Source organism: Diadema antillarum, unplaced genomic scaffold (assembly GCF_040938485.1).
Source record: "Diadema antillarum isolate AM-2024a unplaced genomic scaffold, OU_Dant_1.0 scf00000108, whole genome shotgun sequence".
Taxonomy (NCBI): Eukaryota; Metazoa; Echinodermata; class Echinoidea; order Diadematoida; family Diadematidae; genus Diadema; species Diadema antillarum.
The window spans coordinates 451,448-477,258 of NW_027270997.1; the positions used below are offsets into that span (position 1 = coordinate 451,448).

A 25,811-nucleotide genomic window follows, 5' to 3' on the forward strand; every position below is an offset into this window, starting at 1 on the left:
TTCCGAAGAGCTCGATCAAAAGTCCCAAACTTAAAAAATGTTGCAAGAACAATGCGGTTACCAGACGGGAAATTCTAAACTATTCTCATTGGAGTTCCGAATAGATTCAAGACGGTTATTTGCTCAAACCATCACTATTTCTAAATTTGCATTTCTTGATGTTCAAGCAATATGTACTCATGCCTTATTGTCAATTGATCAAAAGAAAGATTAGCATCAATATCACTTAGCTACCAACGCATGGAAAAAGGATCAAGAATTGATTTTCAAGATTGCAAAGTCAATCAATTATAGCAGAGATCAGGGGGGCATTTCATGAAGCATTTTGGTCGGATATTTTTCTGACAAACTGTTACAAGCTATTGAAATACTTGCATCCGATTGGCTGAGAGCCCAATTTGTCCGACAACTTGTCGGACAAAATGTTTCATGAAATGCCCCCTGGATTGACAGTGAGATGAAGACAGAAATTCCTGCATATTTTGTTTCGTCATATGTAGTCCCTATTTACCAAATCGGTATCATATTTAAATTTCAGTCTGATTCGCGCGCATGCGAAATGTGATTTCAATCTCTTCTTTTGAGGTCGTGTCAAGCTATAGCGTAAAGATGTACAACCATTTGGAAAGTAAATTTTAAGTTTATCTTGTAGTGTATCTTTCAAACATGCTCGTGTATCATTAACCCCATTATAAATTCTAGCTTAGAGCGATGTACTGCTCGCTTTAATGGTTTCAATGATTATCATCATTGATTTTCTTGTTGTAATTTCTATTCAAGATGTTACACAAGTTAACTTTATTCGTTGGTTACAACTTATGAGTTCAGGTGTGCGCCAACCTTTTATGAACGATTCCCATGATACCTCTCGTTGATGAAGTATAAGTTCTCTTTATTCCATAGTAAGCATATGCATGAAGGTGATCCCCTCCCACCTATACCCTGGGATATCGCCACAATGGCTGTATATACATTCTGGTGAGCAGATTACTCTCCGATTGTTATTGCCCATTATCAGTATACCTCCTTGTGTCGTTTGAGTCTTTTATTTTGAATCAATTCAAAGTTGGTACAACGGGGCAGTCCAAGTGCTTATTCGGTAAACGGTGGTTGTTTTTGCAGTGGCGTTAACGTCAAGAGTTTCAGGAAGAGGTGGCGGATATTAGCCGCTTATGTGTTTTCATGCCCTTGCATTGTAATTGATAAGAATGGCCTCGAGAAAAAATAACGTTTTGAGGGCTTTTTCAGATTTTTTTTTTAAGTATGGGTGGATTAGATTTGCTGCAATAGTTCCCATGATATCATTGAACTGAACTGTACCGTCGAGACGTCAAAATTATAATCACTCACAAAGTAGCCTAACATCAGATTGAATTGAATGGAAAGGAACTGAATTGAATTGAATTGAATTGAATTGAATTGAATTGAATTGAATTGAATTGAATTGAATTGAATTGAATTGAATTAAATTGAATTAAATTGAATTGAATTGAATTGAATTGAATTGAATTGAATTGAACCGAACTGAAGTGAATTGAATTGAATTTCTCTCGTTTCTAGCAACAACAATACAAAGATTGATTACATAGTTCTGTAAAAAAAAAAGTACATTTGTACCTTGGTGGAAATGAAATAAATCCCCCCAATGCACCCTCAGAGGCCTACAAACCATATGATTAGTCATTTTGCCTTCTGTTTCTGAAACTGTGAAATAAAAAACATAAAAGAAATGGCAATTTGCCTTCTGTTTCTGAAACTGTGAAATGAAAACATAAAAGAAACGGCAATTAACCGAGAAATCAAACAAGATTAAAGATTTTACCAATTACATGTACTGTCTATTAAAGAAGTTGTGTCATGTTAGCTCGATAGAGCCGTTTCCGGTCACTCAGTGAAACGACTTATGTATGCTTAGAATTAATCGTTCCTTGTATAACGAGGATGATATTAATATGACATTAGGGTTCGTTTGGAAATATGAAAACAGCTTCTTGGATTCGTTTATTTCCTCTTTTGTTGGAATTCACAAGATGCCTTCAAAAGAGAATTATTCTCCTCGAAACCTTTTGCACGATATAGCACAAGTGAGTGCATTATTTGCATATATGAATCACAGGGTTTTTTTCTGACAATTTCGTCATTGGAAACACATTGTATGCTACCTGAGAGTGAAAATAAAGAGATTATTGGTAATGTGGTAATTTGCACATTGGCTCTGGGGAGGGAACCTTATAGCGCGCTAATTGGAGCAGTGGATCTTTTCGTGAATTTAGAAAATGATGACGGAAAAATAATATTCAATTCGGAAATAATCATGCAGCCATCACTTGATTGTGCACACGCTTGTGAGAGAGAAAGAGTCAGTGAAAGGCAGAAAAACAGAAAGACAGAGAGGAACAGAAATACAGATGAACAGACGAAAAGAGAAGAGAGGGTAAAGTGAGAAATGTGTGAGCAATGATGATTACATTCGTACAATTAAAAGTCTTAGCAGTTTGCCCGTGACATAAATAAACAGCTCCCGTTTTTCAAGGAAAAAAACTTTACAGACTCTGAATTGTGACAGCTCACCAAGTATAATATTGTGTGAAGATGGAAAACGAGATAGCATCTCCAAAGTATTTCTGTCAGGCGGTTGCATATTCAGCGATGACAGGCTGTTCCCACCAAAATGCTTTTTTTTTCTTCCTCTCCTTTGCGGGAGAAACAATTGTTGCATATTTTGAGGAAACACATCATTAACGAAGCCTGTTGATATTCACAAAGCGTTTATGAAGTGCTGTTGAGAGAAAAGGAATGCGTTGACGTGGGAGGCGGATTAGCGCCAATTAACCGCCAACTTCCTTGGTATTTCTCGCGCGAAGAAAAAACTTCGCAAATTAACAACTCAATTAGCGGGGACAAAAAAGCCGCGATTGCGTACATTGCAACAGCAAATAACAATAATCGAATTTCTCCCTGAGCCAACAAACTAATCATCCAAAAACGATGGTCCATTTCCATATATTTCATCACATAATGACCAGCATGTGTTAACAAGGATGTTCCTTTACTCATTTATTAATTTTTAATTTCATTTTCAACAAAATATGAGCGGGTAACAAGTTACCAAGTAAACAAGTTTAAATTCAGACATCTTCGTAGTTTGACATCCAAAAATCAAGTTTGGTTTTTTTCTAACGGTTTTCACTCGACTGAATAAGGTACAACCTAGCATCAAAGTAGTGTTTGTAAAGTGAAGCGCCACAATAATCTATTTACGGTGTTCGTAAATTTGTACTGTACATGATATTACGTTTCGCAGAGCTGGTGGCAAAAGATGGGATGTTAACTCTACTAAGTCTCATCTCTATATTGGGCTGCGAAAAAAAGAGAATTCATGAATAGTCATGCTACAATTTCTACAGTCATATCACTGTGACTTTGATCCATTTCCTATAGTGTAAAATGTGTTCACACTTTGTGAGCCATCTCGCATAAAGCACAGTGGTCACCGTGTTATATACAGTGTATAAAACACTGATTATTTTAAACACAGTCAGATGGTCACGAGTTCGAGTCCCTCTTTGTTAACATTGTCCATCTTTCATGGACCAGATGTTTGAACGCATGCACATTATCTCTTTGACCTATGAAACTGTGTAGACGAACGTTTTGAAGAGGTAACAGTCTGTAAGTAAGACAACTTTCATCATTATAATCATCATCACAGTTAAAATGTATATTATTGTTATTCTATAGTTAGTAGTTTAATAATGATAACGATAATAATAATAATGACGATACTAATTGCAATAGTAGCAACATTTATAATGATAGCAATGAATAATTATTATCATCATCATTACCCTGTTTATTGTTATTAGCATTCATGTTAGCATTATAGCATGAACATTTTCGTATGCCATAATTATCTGCAGCTATGACTTCCTTAACTGTACACGATTCTAACGATGCTTGGAGGAAGGTACGATTTATTTTATTTGGTGTGAGTGGCGAGAATCTTTTACAGACGATCGAGTGCTCCTTCTTAAGTATGTTTTTTTTTCTCTTTTACAAAGTTTTCCCCCTGTTGTCAATCTGGCGCTAAGAATAGTTCAGGGCTTCCTTTCGAACCTGGAAACATGTTGACGCTATATCGTCCCGCACTCACACTTCGCGACATTCTATCACCTTCTATCACACTTAAGTCTCCAAATGACAGATTTATCACACATTTTTCAGTTTTTCCGGATGACGAATAATTGCACTGATTATTTCGGTTCGTAACACGATATTTCAGTTTGTGGATTTCTGTTTTACAAGTTTTCTCATGTCCTTTTACTTCTATTTGTACCGTTGGTAACTTGTTTGTGTACAATATCAGTATTAGTTTTATAAGGTGTTGTGAGAAGATGAACACGGGAACGTATTTTCTCCTAATCTTTCATTGTTTTCATTGCAAACTACATACAAAATAATAGCGAAAGACTGAATAAAACGATGACGGTATACTTGGATCATAATTTACTTAAGTATAGTAAATGGATATCGGGTTGAAAATTAATTAAGAAAAAAACACCAAACATCTGGTTAGGAACATGGTTATCATTTTTATTCATTCACCATGAAATGGGATGAGGCAAGAGGTCGTAAGTGCATTTGAAACAAAAGTAATATGAGAAATCTCTTTCTGTGTGTGTGTGTATGTGTATTTAAAGCTACTTTTACTCGTTGGTGCTATTGAATTTACTTGTGCATATAAATAACTAAGTTTCATTGAGGGATCTTCATCAACGAGGGAATGATTGAACAGGAGAAACTAAAGCAGGGCGCGTATGTCGTGAATGTGACACAGAATATTATGTTAAAAAATAACGTAATGACTCGAATTCATATTCTCATTCTTTTTAGCATATAGTGGTATCAGCGAATTATGTTCTTAACTTTCATAATGTTCATAATGATGTTTTGTGGAATACAGACTATTCGATTGTTGATGGATATAAGCCGATGTGGCAGGCAGGGGATTATCTGTTTCAAGCAATGAATCATTATCCGTGATAATCCCCTTGTGGGGAAAGCGCAAACATGCATTTTGCAACATAATTATATTGTGGTGATGATAAACGCTCCCTTCATGTGTATTCATTGTAATTTTCAGCATCTGGGGCGGTTCAAATTCAGGACAGTGGGAGCTAAAGGGCCCAAATTATGTCCATGCTTTATGAGAAATTGAGCGGACAAAACATGATTGCTCGACTGCCGTGGTCGCTGAAGGATGTGTTAGATTACTTCGTTATGGAAGCATCACTTCGCGCGCTTTTACTTGGTCTTACACGACCAATTTATATGCTCATATAGATCTATAAACAGTTCGTCATTCATCTAATTTCCCCCTATCGTACTGCTAACTGCCCGATGTCAGTGCCGGTTGTGTTTAGCCGAATGATTTCTATGGGACCTTTTGGTACATGACTAAGAATCTATTATATCGAACTCTCACCTAGAAAAAGTGAAAAGCTCGACCAGTCATCCGTTTGCGCCAATCCTACCATTATTCACTCTGCAAAGAGCTCTAATCCCCTTTTCAAATCTTTTCTTAATCCTTGCATAATTACTCGATAGACATGCGCCTGTTCTCGTGAACCTAAAGTCTCCCCCTCTCTCTCTCTCCCTCTCTCCTATCTCATTTTCTATATCTCTCTCTGTCTGTCTCTACTTCTCGTCAATAATTTAGTTTGAATTGATAGAAAAAAAATTAACTGTTGATAGAGTGACATGCCAAAGATGTAAACTGTGTGCGTCGTGTGTAGCAAACTATCTCCTCCATAAGCAACTTGCGTCCTATACAGCACTAAAACTTGCAACATCTATAGTAGGCCTTCATAGTTCACACTGTTCCGTATCAAGCAACAGGTTTAAAAGAGAAATGCAGTGTTTCAAATCACAAATTGGATTTGCCTTTTACGGATCTGTTTTGTATTGTATTGTGTGTGTCTTTTTTCTTCTTTTTTTTTTTGGGGGGGGGGGGAGGGGTCAGATAAGCGATGTCTGTCACAATCTCCAGTTACGCACATTAGGCGTGCGATGTTTTCATTTCTCAATACCTTTCATGCATTATTCCTCCTGAAATTATTCAACATCATAGGACCCTCTCCCTTCACAACGTCATAAATCCTAACATTCCTACAGGCATGACAGGACGGTTTTTTCACGAAATCATGGTAAAAATTAAAAGAACAATTATTGAATATTTCTTTTCACAAATGGAAGATTTATGAGACCATGACATCATTGTCTAATCTAATTATAATCAATATTATATGTGACTGCGATGGAAATCAGTACTGAAGGAAAACATAAGCAACTTTGATTTCCTGTAACTTATGTTTTGATACTAAAAACTTTCATCGGCTGGGGATGATGAATAATTAAATGACTGAGCTTTGTTTTGTCTTTTCATGTTTGATGCAATGACTCCGCAACTATTCTGTTTAATTGCGCTGTGTGATAAGCGGGGAAAAGGGCAATTGAATTTTTGTATGATGTGAGAAGAAAATACGCCATTTTCTCCACCCCCCCCCCGACTTAAATTGTGATTTTACTAGGAAACACTCAACAGTATTTGTGATAGGGAGTTCAACTGTAACATTATAGTTCCCGTTAAAGTTAGACGCAAAAACAATGCATCAAAGTTAACAATTCCTTGAACACTTGAACACTTCAAAGTTGTAAATTGGCCAGAGTCGTGGGCACGAACATTATTCATTCACGCTATTCGACTGTCATGAAAGATATACCAAAAAGACACAATAGTACATAAGTCTAACGACGAAGTGCGAAATCATTGTGACGAATTCTTATCGAGCCCCGAGGCACCAGTGAAATATCTAAGAAAAACAAAAAACGTGTCCACGCATGCAGTGCAGCGTAAACAATAATATCATAAAGTCTAAGAATTAGTAAGTACATGTACAAAAAAGAAAATGGCGTATCCTATAGTGGTAATAACTGTGGTGTTCTTCAGATATTGGGAAAAGAGGCAACCAAGCACTTCTTTTCCTAGAACTCGTCACCAAACAGCAATCAAACAAACTTGTTATTGATTAGATCTCTTCTGCATGCTGCACGCAATATTCATCGCTTCCACAAAAACCAAGAAAGAGCAACGACCCTGAAGTTGTCATGGTAACCTATTATCATGTCCATATTTTATGTGTTGTGTTATATGGAACATCGTATCCGGTCAGAGTTTCTTAGCTGTCAGTCTAACGATGGTTTGTGGGAATTTCGACCTCATAGATAAACATATTCAGATTATTCAGGAAGAAATTTAACCAGTCCAATCACTGTCGGATATACACATAAAATACTCGGACTACTAATAGGCCTATACGTCATTTAACTGAACGTTAATTTCAGCTACTCTATCAGTGTCTTAATTCATAAATACATCTTGTTAAATTTGTCTTTTTTCTTGTTCCTCGTCTCTTCTTCTTATTCGTTCTTTCGTCTTTTCCTTCCCGTCTCTCTTTTAGATTTTTCTTATGCGTCCTCTCATTCTCTTTCTTCATCAACACCACCAACAACAACAACAACAACAATAACAACACCACCACCACAACAACAACAACAACAACATCATCATCATCACTATCATCATCATTATCATCATCATCATCATCATCACCACCACCATCTACTGTGAATGAGAAATAGGCCATCAAAAACGGGGTCCTTGACATGAAAACAAAAGGAAACAGCAAATGTACATGGCATTGTGTGGCTGGCTCGATCTGTGTTGATGAGTCCTTCGTTGAGTAAAACGTGACGCGGATTTTTCGCTCTTTGTTTTCCTACGTGCGCCAGCCAAAGGATTTCTTCGTTTGGAAATCTTGAGACGCGGGATTTTCATTTCCGGTGTTCTCGAATTCTCCAAGAACATCCAAATATTTTGCAGACGTCTCGACGGTAAGACATGCAGGTCATTTGCTCGCCGATTATCTCTTTAAAAAAATAATAATAATAAATGATAGTACTGTGCAACTACTCTCTTCATTTGTGAAGCTGGTATATCGCTCGGGAAGAAACGCACAGAAGTGAGCGAAGTGATACGCTCGCCCTGTATAGCTATTGTTCCATTGTCATTGTCGTAGAAAAGGGGCTGAGTGCGCGTGTCCATGGTTTCCAGTGATTTTTTTTTTAACTTTCACGTATGTCACGACCCTTTCAAGAGCTGGAATGAATCATGATTATTGCCGTGCGTCACGTGTCATGTGCTAGCTCATTCGTGTTCGTCGTATATAAGCACACCGCTAGGATCATAAATCTCTAAAGACTTTGCCCAATATTCAACCATGACGTTTCTTTCTTGCATGCAACAACTGCAATTGGACACAGTGAGTAATTTTGAATTGCTGTGATGTGGAGGCCCTGAGGGAAATCTAGCGTGGGCTTATATTATGTTGTTCTGTATGCAACATGCTTTTCATGAATTCGTTGGATTTTACATTTCATTTCATTTCATTTCATTTATTTATTTCAACACGGCACATGATTCAGCCAGACGGCTGTTCTTCCTCATGTCCGTGCATCATGAGGTAAAAATGACATACTTTTTTTTTTCAAAACATATACACATGTACATGAAACATATATACAAAATACAATTAGATGAAACAAATCAGAACAAAATTAGAAAAAAAAATATTTACATTAAAAAAAAATACATGCTTGGTTTACTTGAAAAAAAAAAGAAGATGTGGAATGGGTACAATATCACTGTGGTGTCAGATACAAATTCAAACTCCGTCTATAACCGCTAAAAATTGTTTGCTGTTTTACGCATGTTGGCAATGTATTCCATAATTTTGGACCTTGATAACTAAAACTCCTTTGCCTAAAGCAGGTTTTGATATATGGTAACTTGAATATCAGCGTTGTATTCCTTAAATCATAATCAAAAATTTTCAACTCAAACAAATCGTTTGGATACATCATAATGATAGGTTATGACCGTCATCAAACCGATGAAAGAAAAGGAATACAGCACACACAAATTCTAGTATTCCAACCCACACCCGTACATCTATTCAACGACACACAGTAGAAAACAAACATTGTAAATCGAAAGGCAAAAAGCTGTCGTGGACGTAAGCAGATGTAATAAGAATTCTTTACAAAAAGATTCAATGAACTACCACCTCTTTTATCCCTAGTTAATTCTCTGAACAAATTGAAAGGTAGATATACTCCCATCTTGCCAATGATTCTATAAATCAAATTTCTTGGAGTTGAAGAGACTTCCGAAAATTCTGCAACCTACAACAAAGTCCTTATGGATGAACAACTAACATCTAACTTAACAATAAACGAACGACCTATTTTTGATACTCTATTTTGTGAAACAATGACAATGGGTAGTGGGAATCAAAGAACACAGCTCCAAAAAGAGTGCAGGACTGATGTGGTTTCTGGGATTTAAAGGTTGAAGGTTTGCGTCATCAAATTCAGGGCCGAGCGATGTACTAGTTGACGTCTGCTCAAGATTCCCAGGATACTTTGCTGCGAGTGAGGACTGCGATCAGCGCGTGAAGGGCCTGCTTGAGGGAGAGGCTATATACGGCGAATTGGGCAAGTGCCAAATTAAACAGGAGCTGAAGAATTGATACCACGATAATAATACCAAAGTCATATGGCCGCTATGACGGTACGATTTTTCATTTGATGTTCTGCATTACCCAGAGTACATTCAAGCTTCGTCATGACCATCGGATTACTCATACATTGTACACTCCATCATCCGCCCCTATATCCCACCCCTTTCTTTCCCCCTCCGCTCTGTTTTTGACAAACCAGTGAATTGGTCAGTCCAGAAAACTTATAACAATAATAGACGTGGTCATTTTGCTAGCCTTATCATGCGGTCAAATGATGATTAATTAAAGCATAGAAGAATTGATTGAACTATCCTGAAAAACAGGCATTGCAGAAAGGATGACAATTCTTTGAAGAATTCGACAGTTTTTGGTGGCTTTTTTTCTTGTCTTTTAGGTCTGTATTGTTTGATTATTGCGTTGATTATGTCCTCCTCGCTTTTTATTCTTTTCCTGTTTATTTTTACCCCTTTTTTATACACAGGAACTCATCATGTTCCGGTAATAAAACGTTGTTCTCACTGCTTTATCAATGACCATAAATATACTATTTCCTTTCTAATGACCTCAAACCAACGTACACGCAATACAGGTATTGCAACACGTTAGTTCAATTCACTTTACACAAGAAAACGCATACACACAACAAACAAACTAAATTCGTATGATTAGCATTGTTTTATTCAAAGTGTCCATCAGTGAAAATTCGATCATGGCAGTGTACGCAGCTGAGATCACATTACGGTCATTTTTGGCTACCTATAGTATACATGGCCTGCATTTCTGTCACTGATTTACGTTATACAAACGCCAATATGCCAATAATTGGTCATTGATTTCTTGTTACGATATCTTTTAAAATTGCAGAAGCACATATGGATTACAAAGCGTGAAACAATCTAAAGTGTGAAATCACGATAAACATTCTCCACCGTAATGATAGATGTTGTTTTGTGCGATGAAGTTCGACCTATAAAATGCTTCTTGATAATTTGTGGCTTTTCAATATAACATTCACATCACAACTTGTTTTGTTTTTTTCTGGGATTTTGCCCAATTTTTACGTTGCGGTATAGTTCGTCGTAAATTTCTTTTCAAACATAAGAGAGAGAAAAAAGAAATGACTGTCATAATCGTTTCGGGCATTTCTAACTTCATTATACCTGGGAAACACATAAACTTTTACATTTCGATGTCCATTCGTTTCTCGATTTTAGGAATGCAAGCAATTCCTGTGTGTTTCTATACTCTTCCATGCAGTTTGGGTTTAGAGTGTATAATATGCGTTGTTACGTCGGTGTCTCTCGGAAAGCCAAATTATACAAGATTATATCTTTTAATAAACCGTTACCCGAGTCTTCTAGGGTAATTCTTTTCCATTTCAATATCTAATTCTTTTTCGTTTCAATATCATTTTGACACCATCTCTCTGCCGGTTTGTTTGTTTGTTTGTTTGTTTGTTTGTTTGTTTGTCCGTTTGTTTGTTTGTTTAATTTTCTATCTGAGAAGATGCCTGGATAGCCCATACAGTAATCGGCTTGGTCTTCCATGGGGTCCATGCAGTTGGATGTAAGGCGGGACCACTTCACCGGGTTAAACACCTTGCACTTTGCGATGAATAAAACGAAGCGGGATCTTTTACGTGCATGAGTTGTGACTCTCTCAAACACAGGACCTCCATTCTATGTCCTTTCCGAGGGAGAGAGTGTTTTGCCTCTTACTAGAGGAGACGGTATGATGACACACAACATTGCTCAGTGAGACTCGGGAATCGAACCCAGGTCCTTTGGATGTGGAGGCAGATGCGTTACCGATTGAGCCAACCCCTTGCCCTGGGTGGTGAGTTGGGTGTGGGCAAACCTGCAAACGAAGTGTATATTCTGCGGGAAATTTGAACTTTTGAACTTGTCCAAAATAATTGGTCCTTGCGTTACCAATCCATTTACACACATGGAATATGTAGCGTGTTAAGCCAGGCTGACACTTGCACGATTCTGTGGCACGCATTGGCACGACTCGAGTCGTGCCAGTGCGCAAACTAGTCGTTAACTGGCGTGAAGTGTGCGTAGACCCGTCGTGACCTGCGTGCCATGTCGGGATGAGAATTTTGAAATGTTCAAAATTTTGGTCACGACTTGCCACGACAAAATCGTGGCCAAAAGTCGTGCAAGTGTCAGCCTGGCTTTAGTTTTATTGATGTCAGTTTGGATCTAAATTTTATAATGCACTCTCAAATCGATCTCGATCCAGCTCGTTTCTCTGGTTATCTGATTGAAATAGAAACACATGGGCTACAACCGCATTGGTGTGGACTGCATATAAAGGTTTACATGTCTGTGAACACGTGCCTATTGGAATATTCCTGCTTTTACGAAGAATTGAAGCTCGACCAAGATATTGTGGGTGAAGTTTCCTCACTCTCACGGGCATCATTTACATTCCATAAGTTACCTTTCGTAGAAGAAGAGGGTAAATGAAACGCCGACCGGACCACGTAACTTCATCTACTCCTCCTCCGTTCAATTTTCTCTACTCATCATAGTTCCTCGTTGGCTATAAACCTATGAGTTTACCGTTTGGCCCCTAAATGACACAGGAAAAGTCATTCAAGTCAGCCTATCAGAACATCGATCTCTCCTTCGTGGTGCAATTACTCGTTTTATATTTCCTCCGCAGTGACGTTTTATTTCTGTGGATACGACAAAACGAGCGCGGAGCGGAGCTGAGGCCTGTGATGTCGCGGAAGTGCACTAGACTTTCAGTGTTTCGGAGAGATGGAGTACCCCAAAAACCGACTCTCGCAAAGTTTTCCTGAATTCAGGAAGTTCGTAGTTTCCCCCCGTTTCCCCCAGTTCAGGTGGTAAAAGGAAATTCCTGCAAGAATCTACTAATAAAGACCGCTAAGACTATAGAATATTCCTAAATCCGAACGTCGATGACTTGTCTCCTGTCGCAAGTTGAGCTCACGAACAGGGGTGACGAGAAAGTTTCTAAATTTAGACCAACGCTTATCGCCTGGCAGGATGCAATTTATACTTTCACTTCACCTGATTCTAACATAAGTAAGCAAATAAATAAATAAATAAATAAATAAATAAATAAATAAATAATAGTAAAATACCAGTACATTATAGTCATTTGCGCGTCATCATCAACACCTAATATTTTGGACAAAGAAGTTGTGACGTGGTCAATGTTCATCGTTCCGAGCGCTTAGGCCGAGAAAAAACCCACATAAATAGCAGCAGAATGTGTCTATGTTGCCAATGTTTACTAAATTCAGAAGCCCGGTAGAAAGCCTCGAGCTGGACACGGGCAACTGGTCTGGAATCCCCCTTAAACAATGTCGTCCTAAGCATCAGTATTGTTCTCTTGTGCAGCTTCTTGACGTAACAATACATGAATGAAGGCCCTCCCTCTTAGGCTTGTCTTATCTCGTGCGTGTCCGAATTAGTTTTCTCGCGCAGGTCTCCCGAGATATTTGCGGAGCGAAATATCTCTGTCGGTAACCTCGGTCTCGCCTAATCTTCAATCGAAGTGACGTAAAACAGCATTGTTGTTTGATTTCAAAGCGCCGACAGAGGTGTGAATCACCTGCAAATCGAGCCTTCCTTAATGTCGTGTTTATTTTAGGAAACAAGTCTCCCCTCCCCCCCCCCCCCGCAAAAAAAGAGAAATTAAAGAATTTTTACATGATTATGAGATGTTTGCATGTATATACGCACTCACACACACACACACACACACACACACACACACACACACACACACACACACACACACATACAAACATTCGCACTCAATTTGTCTCGTGTTTCTCTAGTTCAGAAATGACATCACCATGTCGGGAAAAGAGTCACATACCTCAGGTATTTTGACGATACATATCTGAATATAATATGTTGGAACAAGGTCTGCCCTGTGCAAAGTCCTTAGGGATTTTAGACTGTCGTAAGAGATGTGTTAATTTGTTCCTCTTAGTCCATATACGTGTCATATCGTTCAATCACACAGCAGCATAGCGATGTGTTTATCTGATTTGTAGCAATGAGATTCATACCTGTCATAAGTGATGAATGTACACTGTAAAAACATCGGTGTTAGATTTAACACCACGGGTGTTAAATCTAACACCGATCAAACTTCAATAAAGGACCACACCCACAGGTGTTAAAAATGCACTGTGATGGTGTTGAAAAGTGTTCACCTGACACTTCGTGGTGTTAATTTGACACTGTACCTGGTGTTATTTTGACACTGTACTGGTGTTAATTCAAAAATGACACCACATGGTGTTGATTTGATATTTGCTGGTGTTAATATCAATGGTTTGATACCCGTCCAGCTTCAATAAGGGACCACACCAGCTGGTGTTACTTTGGTGTAAATTTATTTTCCCCTTTTTTTCAAAAATCTAGTATTTCAATGTAAAATTCTTGATCGTCTTGTTTAAATTAAAAATCAACAAGAAGTGCAGTTACTAAGAAACTCTTCAAAAAATAGTTTAAAATTTGGAAATGACACCCGTAGGTGTTAATTCAGCACCATAAATGAGCACCGAAAACTTAACACCAGCTTGGTGTTCACTATTTAACACCGGACTTTTTGCAGTGTACACACACACACACACACACACACACACACACACATCGCATTGAAATCTGTATCAACCTGTTCGGTTGTAAGTGCAGGATCCATCTCTGCGAAATTTGTATACTTGCCGAACTGGATGTATTCTTTCGAAGTTAACTAATTATACTCAAGCTCCTTTGGGCCTATATAATTAGAAGAGGGCAATATTGTTTTAGGGTAAGATGAGGAGTTACAAAACCACAAAAAGGCAAATACTGACCATGACAACATCACAAAGACAAAGAAGAGCAACAACAGCGTACAAAAGATAAATAGCTCTACGTCGATCCTTGATAGTTCGTGACAAATCAGAAAATCACAAATAATTATGTGCAATGATATTCAAGATGGACGAAGCCTTAATTGACAACGCCTTTGTTTATCTTATGTCTATTTGTAAATTGTTTCGCGAAATAAACTGGGGAAAGGTCCTGTTTACCTTTGGGAACAGTGATTTTAAAAAATTTCAAGATATGACATTTAATGCATATGTGTAGGTCAGTTGTACCACAAAACATTCTATCGTATAAAATTTTCGCGATAAAGCCTAAAATATAAGGAAATATATGTATTTTCTCAATAAACTGTAACTGTAGACGGTTTAGTCTGGAAACATTTTTATTATAACTATTGTTCACATTTTGTATATTCAACAATACTTAACATCGATTTTACCCATTCAAATTTTTACAGTGGTTGTTTCTAACCATAACTCACGTTTTAGAACTATTCTAAAGCACTAATGCTGGGTTTTTGTTTCATCTGCAAATGGTAAATTATGCCTTTATCATTCGGATGACCGTCGGTAGGGAAGCTTCGGTGATAGAGACGCGGCGTCGCACGTCGTCGTATAAAGGAACGAATTGCCGGTCCCTGACCTCAGAGGTGCTGCGTGTGTGATAAGATGATGATGATGTCAGGTGAAAAGATGCAGTCAACTTCCTAAAATCGTGCGGCTCGATAATAAACCCTCGTCTGACTGTGACTGGACTTCTATTCTTAGGGGCACAGGTTAGTAAAAAATGTGTCTGGGGAAAGACCTGGAGTGCTGATCTCTTTATACGCGTCAAGAAAACTCGTCAAATCAAGGATGTAGCACGGGTTCATCAGAACTTCGCTATTATCTAATATACCACAATAAAAATTGCCGGAACCACCTAAAAATAAGGATATCTTCTGACTGAAATAGCCCAGATATCTAAATTTACGTTAACAAGTGCGTCTCTCGGTACTATTTTCCACTTTCTATAACTGCAGGTGTATCGTGTATGTTAGACATGACACTGTGGGAGACACATGATAGCTGTCTATTCATGTATCCAATACATGTACATTTATTTTCAAACTACCGTCAAAGGTAGTCATATTTTAGGGGCCTGAACTCTATTTCCGAGACTTTGACTTTTCTTGAACGTTATTCATTCAAACAAACGTAATCTTTACCGGGATATATCAAGTGCACTGTGAGTTTCATCGAATGTATAGGAGCTGAGAACATTACAGTATATAAGGGGAAAGTAAAATACCGGGGTACAACTGTATTCAGAACAAACGCAGTCATTGCTGTTATTTAAATGTCATTTCGACCTGATACGACAAATCAAAGAAAGTTTATGCAAAACGTGGGGGAAAAAGTGTCAGTCCGATCATGCCGATAGTGACTTCAGGGGCCTGTTTCATAAAACTTGTTATCAGTGACAACTGTCACATTTCTGTGATAAATTTGGTCTTAGCCAATCAGATACAAGGATTTCAGTAGCTTATAACAACTATGACACTTGTCACTGATAACAAGTTTTATGAAACAGGCCCCGGATTGTTCGTTCAAATGGCCTCTCCATCACCTGGCATTTTAAAGCCCTGTGCGAACATTTGCAGAAGAAAAAAAAAACAGCTTTAGTGCTTCAAAATAGTTCTAAAATGTGAGTTAAGGATGAAAATAACCAACATGAAAATGTTAATCAGTATAATCAATGTTAATTATTGTTAAATATACAAAATGTGAACAATAGTGTTTATTAAGAACCTCTTTAGAATGAACCGCTAAACTGTCTACAGTTATTGAGAAAATTAGTGCTATCTCCTTATTTTGCAGCTTTACGCGAAATTTTTGTATGATAGGGTGTTTTGTGATACAACTAAACTATGTATACATGTGCATCAAATGTGATAATTGGAATTGTTTTTAATCACTGCTCCCAATGTTAAAAGGTGGCTTTAAGACCATCGCCTCTCACTTCTCTTTAACACTGAACACCCGAAATGTGCAGTGACAGAAACATCCTGCTCTGTGTCGATAAAAGGGTTACAGCCCGTTATTCCGAAGGTTCGTTATTCCGAAGGCTCTTTAGTCCGAAGATTTGTTATTCCGAAGGTTTGTTGTTCCGAATTTCATTTTCGGATTAACGAATCTTCGGAATAACGAACCTTCGGAATAATGTCATAAATGTTCAGATTAATGAACCCTTTTTCATTTTCGGATTAACGAACCTCTAGGTATAGGGAATTTGTGTGTTTCGGATTAACGAACTTTCGGAATAACGAACCTTCGGAATAACGAACCTTCGGAAAAGCGAACCTTCGGAATAACGAACAGCATCCTATAAGAGTATGGTTGTGAGACGCCAGAATGCATTCGACTTTATTTCACTGACGTTTTAAACGATACATGTATTAAAACACTAACAGTGTATGCAAAGTACAAAGGCATGCAGGAAAGATGGGGAAAGAAAACAACGACAGTATCACACATGTATGGCCAAGGCACAAATTTCAAGCAATACCAGTATTACGTGACTTATGATTTTAAACATTTTCAAGCCTATAGAATCTAAACTCGTGACTTCGTTATAGCTTGTCAAAGCATAATTATGATTAGGCTTTAACTACTATGATTGCCTTGATTTCACCATTCCACCGCATTCGTCCAACTAAAAAAAGAAAGAAAAAATAATGATTTTATCCTTGTACGCTTCCTCCTCCTCCCCCACCCTCCGATGGAAATGATGTGGAGCGTGGTGCTACCCATGTTGCTATGAGAATGGAAGCAGTGGTGTCTGTGCCGTTAATGCTGATGAGGGACAGGAAGGTTGCCATGGTTACCACCCATCACTGTCACCTTTAATCTTGGTTAACACGGCTGAAAATATTGGAAATTCATTAACTCTCCGGATCGTGGTTTCTTTGTTTGTTTGTATTGACAATAATGTGGTTAATTTCTGGCTAGGGTGTGGGTAGATGGCTACACGCAAAGATTTAAAGGGGCAAACGTGAGCGCGATAACGCACCCATTGGATTCTCGGAACGATGAATGGCTGATGTCCGGCCAGGTCGTGTACCCGGTGTGTGTGTTACCAAGGCAACGCGAAACACGAATAGAAGTTCGTAACACCCTACGGTACAGGTATGTGGTACTGACGCCCTCCTCCGTCCTCCCATATCCCCACCCCACCCCTCAACTGTCACTTTTCTCCACGATGACGCGTACCTCTGTTAATCACCCTCATCCATGTTAATCTCGAACTAAATCTAGCGCACCTACACCGCGGATAATCCCCCTTGAGCTCTATTCTGGATGACATCAAAGGGAGTAGTCCTCAATTATCCTCCTTCTCCCCCAAAAAGAAGATGCAATTATTACATCAATGCGGAATGAGTGAGCAATGCATACCTTATGTCAACATCACAAGAAGTAGAGGTTAGCAACGTCCCAAATAGATAAAGGGGAATTCAAGGCCAGTTATGATCATAATGATGTTAGTCTGATAAGAAAAAGTAGAATCTTGCAAGCAATACAGTGAAAATTTGATGAAAATCAGAAAAACACCTTGGAAATTATGACATTGTGATATTTCGCCAGGTTTGCTACAATTTCCCTATACAGTTGATATGCAAATGAGTGAGTAATGATGTCATCACCTCACAATTTTCCATTGATCGTGTAAAAAAAAAAATGACAAAAGAATTCAAAGTTTCTACTATTGAAGTGTAAAATACAATTCTATTCCTGGCTGACTACCTTCAAAACTATGATCAGTCAGATGTACTGCGGACTTGAGACTGGAGCATAATTGCGTTTGATCTAAAAACTGGAAATTTCATGACTTCATGTACATTATATAACTGTATTGCAAATTGAGAGGGGATGACACCATCCATTCACTATTTGCATATGTCAATACTGATTGTTCAAGAACTGTTTCGTGAAAATCAGCCAAACGTCACAATTTCATAACTTCCTGAATTCTAATCCGATTTTGATCAAACTTTAACTGTTGTGCTTGTAAGATTTCACTCTTTCTTCTTGACTAACTTTTATTTGTCGCGGATTTCCCCTTTAAACAACAACAAAAAAAAATTGAATAAAAAAGACCATCAGAATTACTTCCGAGTGAGCACACATACACACACAGTACACACACGACAAAAATGAAAGGGAGTAGTGGGAATCATGGCTGCCTACGTATTTAACTACAGATGGAGTATAACTGAAATGTAATTAGAAAATATTTCGCTACGTCATGTGTTCCATTCACGTTGTTACCATGGCGACGTATCATATACACGAAGTTGTAGAACGACATTTTTCTTTGTCTAGACGGTTGACGAAATCTGGGTTATTTCATAACTCCCCAAGCTCAAGTCCATGCCTCCCTCGATCCTCAATCGAATTACCGCTGAATCTCGATCGAGTTCTCCGCTTCACCGACTTGACGAGATTTCGCAGAGATATCTTCATTAGCCGATAGAAAACAGGCGATGCGGGCTATAATCCACGATGATGACTTCGTTAATTGCAGGCTAATTGTTCTCATTACTCAAATCCCCGTCTCCCCATCTTGTCCGCTATTCCCCTCTACCTTCCCGTTCTCTCCCTCCTTTTCTATACTCTCTCTCCCTCTTCCCCTGTTTTGTCGTTATCATTATGATCATCATTATTACTACTCATTTTCGTCTCTCATATAATAATTAGCATGAATATTAAAAGGGAATGAATCCCAAAATGTTTATGTTGATTGAATGAATGCAGCAATATTAGTAGAATACATCAGTGAGAGTTTGAATGAAATCGGGGAATCCGTTCAAAAGTTATGAATTTTTGAAGTTTTGGTGACGAAACCGTTGGTTCAGAGGACTACTACAGTTCATGACACCATATAAATTTCAACATATTTTCACTTTTCTAGTATAATGAAAGAGCACTAGACTTGCCTCTTTCAGAATATAACACCCATTTAGTAACAAGTCCAGCGAACGTGTAGGCTACTTTTCACATAAAAGGATTTTTGTGAAATTTTCTTCATAATTTCTTTACATCTTATATTGCGTACATGACGTCATGATCTATAGTAGTCTTCTGATCCAGTGGTCTCATTACCAAACTTTTAAAAATTCATAACTTTTGAACTGATTGTCTGATTTTAATCAAACTTTCACTGATGTGTTCTACTGATATTCCCGCATACACTCAGTCCACATGTATGTTTGGGTTTCATTCCCCTTTAACATGAATGTGATGACAATCACCAAATTAGCAGTGTTTTGATTATCAGATCTTCAAAGATTTGTTTTCCACTGTGTTTCGTTTATTCACTGTAGTATAAAGTTGGTATTGTGATTCAGAAAAGTTTACAACAAAAACAAAACGACAGGAAGCAAAACAAAGCAATCTCATGAAATCTGAACCAAGAAGAGCGTTGATGATCAGAGAAAGGAAGGGCAAATTTTAGCTTATGGAAAATAAATATGAGCATGATAAAGTGAAACCACAATAAATCTAAAACGAAAATTGCACGCCCTATCGTTGACCCATCCACTTTAGGTACGGTATAAGAGAGAGTTGGAGTCGTTATACACGGCAAGGAGCGAATCACCGGAAGTTGGGCGTCATATTTTGACATCAAATCGCGCTCTATCACGTCTAGCAATGACAAGAAAATGATATTGACTTTCACTCAGCTCACTTTGCAAAAACAGGCTGACGAATGATTACAAGGCAAGAATGCCTACAATGTATCTTGTCCGTGTATATAATCACAGCAGTTGATTGTTTGGGAATGTCATGTTTGCTATTTATTGATCTTCTGTTTATCAAAAATAAACTTCTCTCGGTACATTGTCATTCAGAAATATCAATGCGTAGTGCTGTTACCCGTCCTATTAAATCATTATGATACTAAACATTCACCTTATTCTTTCGCAATCTTCGACTCTTGTTTTCGTTCAACTTCCGTCTACGGAAGTATCCCAGCGTTTTAATCAACTGCAAGTGATGTAAAATTTAAGTTTTAGAACTGAGGTCACGAAAAAAACAGCAAGGCGCCTCGGCTGGTTACGGCTAGGGCTCTGTCAGACTGCGCATTTGCGCCTAGAATAAATTGTTCATATCATCGGTGTTATCATTTCGTGACGTCGTTGTATAACGTCTTCTTCGCTTTTTCGTCCAGCAGGTGACTGAAATAAAGATATGACTTCAAATACGCATGCGCCATTTCGCGTGACGTAAAATGCAGGGGCTGCAGAATTCACTCCCAACGAGCGTGCGCGCACACACTTACACTCACTTGTTCTTTACATGAAACTGAGAAAATAGACAACATGAAAGACATTAAAAAGCCAAAACAAAACAAAAACTCAAACTATCGCCTGACTTTCGCTAGCCCGCATTCTTCTCATCGAACGGGGCGGGAACATCGAATGGGGCGGGAAGGCGGCGTTACCCTTGACAGAACCACGAGAACTACAACTAACACCCGTCCCCCCCCCCTCCCACACACACACACACACACACACACACACACACACACACGCTCATTAGCTATACAACTAATCTTTCATGGGAACTGCAGTGTATGATCCCAATAATACAGTCTGTATCAAAATCGCACGTAGGCAACATGACAAAGGCACTTGTGAAATTTTACATAAAAAGACCTCAGGTTGTTGCTACAATTTTTGTCTCTTGTGATACTTAGAACATCTCGGAGGTTTTTCTTTTCTTTTTTCAAATCAGCTATTTGTGATAGTCGTTATTTTTATTTTGCTTTGTGTGTGTGTGTGTGTTTGATTTTTCATTTTGTTCTTCTATCATACCGAAATACAGCTATCAATGTCCATGGGTAGTTCGTTTGCGTTCAACGTGTTGATCCTGGTGTGTCTTACATGACGTACATCTTTTGGTGTACAAGATTATTATGTCATTGGGCTTCGTCTAGAGGACTTGGTGAGCGTCAGCCTTTCTCTGAAGTATAACGTTTACGACCAGACCAAAACATTATATGATACGAAACGTGTAAGGGTACACAAAGTCGAACCATGATAAGTGACCAAAACAGCAATGGGAAAATTAATGAACAGCCTACAAAATTCATCGTCATTCGCCGCTTACCAAGTTTGGATGTATAATGGGTGAAGAAAAGTTGATAAGATATTATTGATGTATGTGTTAGTGTCGTTTTGTGTTTGGGTGATTGGTTTGGGAGATCGTGAGGGTGGGAAGGAGGGCTGACTCTATAGGGGAGTATAATGAAGGACTAAATGTTTGGTTATTCATTATGGTACATCAGTGCCTGGGAATTGAACTTCATGACCCTTTGCAGTTTCTACGTGTATGAGTCTGCCACTTACTGTGTTGACCGCAACGCTGAGACACGTTCGGCCGTTGGGAGCGTCCCAGTCCAGCTACGTGACTTCATGCACTTGATATTTTCATTAATTTTTCTGCCGATACCTGAGAATAATTTCGTCTGGAAATATTACTGCTGTCTCGGCTGTTGCTGCTGCTGCTAGTAGCGGCGGGCAGTGGTAGGTTTTTCTTTATGATGGAGAGGAAGCGGAAATTCAATTTTTTTTTGGCATTATTACCGTATTTTCTTCCGAGATTAGTAGCCCTCCCTCTGTAATGTACTTTGTTCAAAATATCCACACAATTCAACTCTGAAACAAAATATTTTGCACTCATCATGGTCCATGACAATTATAGAAATGAGAAACGTTGTCGGTAATTCTGCAACTTCTATCGGCGATCAGCTAAACAAGGATAGCTAGCACAATGTCGAACAAAAATAAGGCGACACCAGCGAAGTGTAGTTCCCTCTAGATAAAACAGCACATAAAGCCAGCAAATTTAGAAGTGCGAGACACTGATATCACGAGTTGGCAAATTCGTATTACATGTTATACCTATACTAGTATTAAAAGCAGGGCGGATTATTCCATCGATGTGTCGCAATTTTAAGTCACATTAGGATTAGCGCCGCCTACGGTGAAATCGCCACTTGCCGATGTCTCACTGTCACCTTTATGGGGGAACCGCAGGCGAATTTCTCATCCAATGTCTTGTATTAAAAAAAATATAATAATGATGATGATCAAAATAAAATCTCGAAAAAGAAGACATATGAGTCTGATGAAGATCTGATAAAGATATTAAATCATTATGCGTATCAAATGCTGCATCGCGATTGGCGCAATTCTGTAATGGAATGTGATATTTTCAAAATCTGAAGAGCTAGTTCGGGAATATTAAGGCTTAACGCAGCGCTACAGTGAAACAGTAGCGCAGTCTGAAAAAAAAAATCATGAGATCATGAATCATGTGATACCTAAGAGAGCTGAGGGTTACATAGATTAAAGACGCAGAAGGAGAGAGAAAGTTAGAGAGGGAGTGGGATAGGGAGAAATAAGAGGAAGAAAAATATGATAGATGGGGATGGAAACTTGACTAGGCTACTTATTTAATCATTATTACTTGGAATGAACACCGTACACTAAATATCGGCGTTTACAGCCGCTTACTTCATTGCTTTATGTAAATGTGTTAATCGTTTAGTTTTTCTCTTCATTTCATATCGCACAGCCAATTGTATCATAGGACGAACTATAAGGACAGTAGCAGACATTATCTCCATCGCAAAGTTTGTAGACATCTTGCTTATTCTGATAGTAAAAGTGTTTAAAAAAGAATAGAATTAGCATATCCCCTTCACAAGCAGTTCATATTCCAACGCACTATCCGAGTTGAATATAGATACAATGATATTGAACTCGTATGAGTACATTATCAAAATGGGAATGTATAATGTATGAGGAATGTATAACATAACTTGAAGTTGTGCCAAGCTTACTCCAGCCCGAATGGATTGAGCTCGAGAGGGGAAAGGTATCGACCAACTGCTTACCTGTGTCTATTTATTTTATTTATTCGTTTTCTTTAAAAAAAAAACAAAAAAAAAACACACACACATACATAAACACAAGGTAGGAACATTCAGTTTGCTAACTGCCTTACAATGGTGCCCTCTATGTCTACAGAAATATAGAATGACAAGTATGTAGAAATAATGATTCACACTAATACAAAACAATGGGTTAAACAAGAAAAAAACAGTACATTTTTGTTACATACTGTACAGTATTGTATTCATCAAAGGTAAACAAATTGGAAAAGTACGAAGCAGATGTTTACTTAACTGACGCGTTTACTACAGCATACATCTCCCCTCCCCCACAACCTTTTTTATTTCACTTAAGGAAATAATTATAATTATTGTAAAAATAACTCTAGCTATGGGAGACAATGTCTACATACTAATGGTGTATGGTTTGCTTAAAATGTTCGTGTAAATATTTGATAATTGTGATTTTTCACCCTGCAACAGCTATAGTTATAGTCATAATGGCAGAGGTAGAGCAGTCAACACTGAAGAGGCTACCCTGGATAAAGAAGACCTGATTTTTTTTTTTCATACTCTGCCGTTTGAACTGTCTTTCATGTATCTTTTTAAAGCTGTTTTGTCATTTTCAATTTCAAAATGTAGCACCTTCCTAACATTCTACTTTATTTCGAAGTGCTGCGGTTTTTCCCTCTCTCATTTTTCGTGATTACTGAGACAGGCATGCAGTGCGAGTGAGTCAACGTCATAGGAACGTCTATTTTTGGCAAACATACCATAAAAATAGATATAATCTCTCCTTAATCTGCATATAATGTTACAATTTAAGGAATCTGGACTTTTCAGAATTTTGAAATATGAAATATGAAATATGAATCCATGGACAAGAAAGCATGGATTCATTCTACATGAGTGACGTAAGATACATGACCAATAATAAAAATATAAACAGCATGCAAGTATGGGTTCACACAATTTTTTTTTTGTCTCCGTTCGTTACGAGACGGCATGACATTTCATGGTCACTATTGTATATGTTAATCGACAGATAGATATGCAAATATATTGCATGATTCTATATATTTGCATGTATATTAAATTCATACAAATACATAATTTGTACACGCATATCACAAATATTTAATCTCTTGTGTGTGTGTTTACGTGTAGGTGTTTATTGTCTTTACGTGTGTGTAAAATTTGTGTTTGTTTCTGGTGTTTTTTTTTTGTCTCTTTCTTTATTTTCGCAGTCACAGTGGTTTACTTCATATAGAGTCGTTATTAAATGATATCGAGAGCAAAATCCTCTGTTGCCATGTAACTACAGTGTTTATGCATTCGACTGTCTCCATGGTTGCATTGTATTTTTTTTTCGGGGGGGGGGGGGCACTGATGATGGCGGAGGAAAAGTCTGAGTCTAATGGCTTTGAATGTGCAAGGCGACGGGGCCGCCCCCAGGTTCCATTATCTCGTCATCAGTGGCTTGGGGTTATTACAAATGAAGAGAGTGCTGCAGCAGACTGTAGTTTGGTTTATATCCAATAACGAAAACCAGCTATCGTAGGTACTCTCATTAGTCATACTGTACTACCCCATCTACGGCAAATCCTGATTAGTTTATTCTTTCCCACACCAGTGAGAGACCACCACGTCGCATTCGACTTTTCCTCTTATAGTCTGGCATGGTGTGACGCATTCTTAGCCATGACATTATTGGCAGCGAGTCAACAGATGACTCGATTCTGATGATCTGCTGATCGGTGTGGTAGTTTGCGATTCTAATGATCTGCTGGAATCAAATTAGGCTAAGAATACGCCGCATGCTCGACTACTCCGCCCCCCCCCCCCCCACTCGTAATCGTACGCATGCATACTTTTACACACACAGTACTCATACACACAAGCCTACATCCATACATACATGACTGATTCGAAAATTTAACCACACTGGGCATAAAAGTTCCTAGACATTGACCTTTTCCACGATTGTCCACACTACTATAATGCTCTGTTGCTTTCATTATTCAGGTAACAGATACATTAATTGTACGATACATTTACCAATCAGCTCCTGCATTGCACACAATACATGCGTTCGTCATTTCGAACCAAAAATCTATCAGCGAATTACGGTGAAAAAAAAATGAAACCAAAACATTTTAAAGATAAAAAGGTAAAATGACGATAACTGAACAGCGATCGCATAAAAAAAATATGCAAGCTTTACTCTGCTTTGAACGTAAGCGAACAGTTATTTCAATTCCTCTAGAAAAAACGACCGCAAAAGAACTTCACTATTATGTGACATACAGGATCAAATTATACCGCAGATGGCGCACTTTTCTTTTTCTCTCTCGACCGCATAGAC

General features: G+C 38.1%; 1 protein-coding gene across 1 annotated transcript in view; it reads right to left on the bottom strand.

The window, feature by feature from the left end:
- The window catches only part of LOC139719311 (uncharacterized), a 43,681-nt gene that overhangs the window by 5,854 nt on the left and 12,016 nt on the right, over nt 1-25,811 (bottom strand). The gene's annotated exons all lie outside the window — the stretch shown is intronic.